At 36.3% G+C, this 5,335-nt stretch overlaps 1 protein-coding gene across 8 annotated transcripts in view; it reads right to left on the bottom strand.

Annotated features, from left to right (window-relative positions):
• The window catches only part of LOC106882187 (alpha-(1,6)-fucosyltransferase), an 881,702-nt gene that overhangs the window by 184,610 nt on the left and 691,757 nt on the right, over nt 1-5,335 (bottom strand). Inside the window, exon 1 of one of the 8 annotated variants that reach the window (XM_052976384.1) lies at nt 1,279-1,347. The exons of the other annotated variants lie outside the window; for them this stretch is intronic. The gene's annotated coding sequence lies outside the window, so the exon portion shown is untranslated. Of the gene's footprint in view, nt 1-1,278; nt 1,348-5,335 lie in introns of those variants that run through there. 8 annotated transcript variants of the gene reach the window in all.

Below are 5,335 nucleotides of genomic sequence, written 5' to 3'. Positions count from 1 at the left end.
TAAACATTGTATTTTGGAGAAATACCCGGTTTCGTGTTGTCTTTTCAAATTTCTCTACTTCATTGTAACATGTGTTCACTCCAGTATATATATATATATTATATATATATATATATATATATATATATATATATATACATACATAGACACATACAGAGAAAGAGAGAAAAAAAGACAGAGAGAGCATTTACAGTTCTGTTAAGGTAAGATCAACAAAAAAAAGTACTCCAAGTGAGAGAGATATCGTTCACTGTACACAGTACAAAGATACAAGCTACTAATAGACTCTCGCTCTGAAGACGTGTGTCTAGGCAGGTTTTTAAAGCACACCTTGTGCTTTCAAGCAATCTCCAGGCTCTGAACACACAGTTTATTCTTTTTGAAAAACATGCTTCTTTCAGTTCCATCTACAAGACTCTTTCTGTTTTTATTCACCCTTCCACTTCTTGCATCTGTCTTCTCATTTTTCTCTTCTGATTTCTCATGTACTAGTGTCCCACATATCTGTGTAATTTTACACGCAACTCCACCCAGCCATTTGACCATGAATCCCAAGTCAAGAAAATATACAAGAAAGAATCGCCCATATCAAATTGATATGTGTGTGTGTGTGTGTGTATATATATATATATATATATATACACACACACACACATATATGCATACAAATATATACACATACATACACACACATATATACATATACATACATACACACACATATGCATACACACATATGCATACACACATATACATACATATATATATATATATATATATACACACATATACATATATACACACATACACATATATATACACACACATATCATCATCATCATTTAATATCCGTTGTCCATTCTGGCATGGATTAGACATATATATACACGCACACATATATATAGAGATACACACACAAACACATACACACACATATATATATATAAAACGAAAATGGTTTAAGTCTTGAGACCAAAACAATAATTAAATATAAGTTGCTTTTGAGAGAAGTATCTGATTAATTAAAGCATTATAACATTTTAATTAGCGCTGCTTGGTGCAATCGCATGCATAGAAACAATCAAGCCAGAGTAATAATGATGTATTTGAATAGTTAATTTCCAGAAAAGAACAGCGTTCTAAAAACAAAACAGTAGTCATTAATACATTAGCAATACCGAGAGAGGAAAAGGAAATAAATAAGAAGAAAAAAAAAAAAAGGTAAAAAAGAGAGAGGGAGAAATAAAAAAAATGTAATGGCCCTTTAGAATACATTACCCCTACAAATAGACACCAACAAGTACATTTATAGCAGTCCGAAGGTGAGAAATGTTTTCTTCAATAAAGAAAACTAATAAAATATCTGTTACTGTAGGATTGTATAAATATATATATACAACAGATTGTAAATAATTTATAGCCATAAGAAACAGTAATTGATCTCTTATCAATAAAGCAAGCCAATACAAGAGGTAGAAGTGGTTGTTAGATTAGGGATAAGAAATGGAGGGAGGGAAATAGAAAGTAGATCTTTATGGAAAAGAATAAGGAAGTCTGGGCAAAGTATATTGAATAGGAGGGGAAAAAAAGGATCACAAAACATGGTTAATAAACTAATATACCCCACTCCAGGTTGACAATCAGTTGAAAAATAAAAAATAAAAACAAAGAGGTTTTCATGTAGATGTACAAAGACCTGACTTTGGATAATGAAAACCAATAACATCTGGTCACATTGCCCAGTCATGGTATGTACTTAGATAATTTAAATCAACAAACATGCAATCCTGGACAAATAATTCACAAATCTGATAAGGCAGCAGATGGTTCAGTTATAAAAATGTCTTAGAACACTTGAGAATTACAAAAGCCAACACAGATAGTGGCATATAAAAGAACTTAAAAAATAGATAAATATACAAATAAAAAAACAGTGTATACTGTTCAAAGTTAGAGATAAAACAGTGTCTAATTATTGATTGATATTTAAGACATCCCAAATGAGGAGCCTCTACATGGCTGCTTAACTTGCTGTAAATAACAGCTAAATCTGTCATGAGACATACCCTAATGTGATCCTGCAATACACTGTTTCAGTGTAGTGGGAGTAGGGCAGAAAAAGACCAAGAGGATGGTCATGGCTGGAATATATTTGACCACAGGTCAGCTCAGTCAAGGCTTACCAAATAACAACAAAATACTTGACAGTTATTTGTCCTATTTTGCAATATATAAATAAATAAGTGACATTCAGCTCTGATTTTGTTTACAACAAGCAAAGTAGCTAATTCTAAAATCTCTATAAGAGATGCAAATAGTAACTCTACCGAAGAGTAATGATTGTTGCCATTACTCTTCTGTACCAGTTACAATACCACAGCTACAAGAAATCTTGGTCAGACACTTATTGAACAAGGTAACTATTGTGAATCATCATCAGCATTGTTTTAATATGGTTTTGATTCCCAGACTGGGCAGTGCATTGCGTTCTTGAGCAAAACACTTCATTTCACACTGCTCCAGTCTACTCAGCTGTAAACGAGTAACCCTGTGACAGACCAGTACCCCATTTGGCAGGGAGGAATTTTGTGATCTCGGTCACTTACACATCATAGAAACCAGGTAACTGGTCCTATGAGCCCTTGGACTCAAGACAGTAAAATAATCTAATATAAATGTATGGCGGAACGGACAGGAATCAAAAATCCTTCACTGCAGATGGAACGGTGCTTGTCATAATCCTTTCTGGCAAATTCTTCCACAGATAATCGTCTACGTCTGATCAATTCAGTTTCCTTGAGCTTAAGGGATTTTTTTTTTTTTAATCTGACACAAAAAAAATCTAAGCACCGTATTTGATGGCATAGAAGAAGCACCCCTATTTCAGCAGTGCAGATTCCAGGAATAAATGTTTTTGGTGTATTAGAGCGTGGAATAAAGTAACCTCATATATAGGCCCCAGGGTGATTTTTTTTTGAGACATATTTTCAGAATAATGTGCATCTTATATACCATCAAATATGATAGCTTGAAGCATTACACACACATACACACATTTACAAATACACAAACACCTACATATCTACAAACTCACGCATGTCTACGCATACACACTTACACAAGCACACACCCGCAAACATACGCACACATGCACACACCCACATACACACATGCACAGACCGACTCTCTTTGATTTCTGAGAACTAAAACTGATTTAACATGGCTTGAATGCATTCTTTCTTTTCATGTTTCACAGATTTTGTCATCCAACTCCACCTCCACATCCAAAGAGACTTTGCCACCCACCATCACCACCACCACCATCACTACCACCACCACTACCACCATCACTACCACCACCACCACCACCAACCACACGATCATTTTATGTCAACTTTGATGTAAATCCAATAGATCATATTTCATGACAGACATTCATCCAGTTGTTACAAGCAGATCTTGTTTATCTTAAGCACCAACAAAACAATAAGAAAAATTAAATGGAAAACACACACACAAAAAAAAAGTTACAAAATAAAATTTAAAAAAAAAAAGCCTGTACAAAAGCTTACTGAAGTAGAAGTCCTTTTTAAACACTAAAAATAACACTCTACGAACAATGACATAACATACTTTTATAATTAAAAATATTAAATAATTAATACTTAAGAACCGAATTTCAAGTTGGTTCAGAAAGAAGAAAAAAAAAAAACAGCGAAAGAATAAAATCTCTGAAAATCAATTTATTCACATGGAAATAGAAGAGTTTGTAGTACAGTAATTTCGGATTATGTTGGGTTGGTTAGGGCCAGAGAGGGTATTGGCTGTCAGGTGTCAAGTAAGATAGAGTAGAGGGGAAACCCTGTTGAGAAACATCAGGGTGGTCACCAGCCAGTAATACTACAGCTACAAGAAATCTTTGTCAGAGACTTACTAAACATTACTAATTATATTGTGAATCATCAGTTTTGTTTTAGCAACCACTATGCCATGCTCACATGAGTTGGACAGAATTTGTTGAGGCAGATTTTTCAATGGTCGGATGCTTTTTCCTATCATCTCACCTCACCTGACTGGATAAGTTTTCTCGGAAGATTCATAATAAAAGACACTGCCTGGCGTATGATGGTTACCCTTATAACAATCACGTGATGTCAAGATGAGGAACCACCAATTCACACACACATGCACATGTACACACACATACATATACGCAATGAACTACTTGCAGTTTCCATCGACCGAATCCACTCACAAGGCTTTCGAGAGAACCCAGGGCAATACTAGAAGATAACTGCTCTAAATGTCACACACTGGGACTGAACCTGGAAGAAAGTGGCTGAGAAACAAGCTTTGTAACCAGTCAGTCACACCTTAGCTTATCAAATGAGTACTAAAGTACTTGATGTAGTGACACAAGAAATTTTTATTTATTAAAAAAAAATGTTATCTTGATTAATCAGTGTAGATTATCCCTGAAATTGAAACACTCTCAAGCAGGCATGGCTGTGTATCTAAGGGGATCGCTTTACAGTATCACAATGGTTTGGGTTCAGTCCCACTGCAAGCACCTTGAATAAGTGTCTTCTACTGAAGCCCTAGGCCAACCAGTACTTAGTGAGACAATTTTAAAGACAGAAACTGTGTGGAATTTCATTGCACAAACACACACTCTCTTTTCTTCTTTAACTTGTTTCAGTCATTTGACTGTGGCCATGCTGGAGCACTGCCTTGAAGTGTTTTTGGTAAACAATTCAACCCCAGGGCATATTTGGCTTCTTTGCCAAACCTCTAAATTATGAGGACATAAACACACCAACACCAGTTGTCAAGCAATGAATACAGACCCAAAGATATATACACACACACACACACACTCACATATATATATAATGATGGGCTTCTTTCAGTTTCTGTCTACTAAATCCACTCACAAGGCTTTGGTTGGCCAAGGCTATAAGAGAAGACACTTGCCCAAGGTGACACACAGTGGGACTGAACCGGGAACCATGTGGTTGGGAAGCAAGCTTCTCACTACACAGCCATGTCACACACACACACACACACACATATATATCATCATCGTTTAACGTCCGCTTTCCATGCTAGCATGGGTTGGACGATTTGACTGAGGACTGGCAAGCCAGAAGGCAGCACCAGGCTCCAATCTGATCTGGCAGAGTTTCTACAGCTGGATGCCCTTCCTAATGACAATCACTCCGAGAGTGTAGTGGGTGCTTTTTATGTGCCACCGGCATGGGAGCCAGTCAGGGGGCACTGGCATCGACCACGTTTAGATGGTGCATTTTATGTGCCCCTGGCACAGGAACCAGTC

The sequence above is a fragment of the Octopus bimaculoides genome, chromosome 24, assembly GCF_001194135.2.
Source record: "Octopus bimaculoides isolate UCB-OBI-ISO-001 chromosome 24, ASM119413v2, whole genome shotgun sequence".
Lineage (NCBI taxonomy): Eukaryota > Metazoa > Mollusca > Cephalopoda > Octopoda > Octopodidae > Octopus > Octopus bimaculoides.
This window is presented reverse-complemented; position numbering and strand designations above follow the sequence as displayed.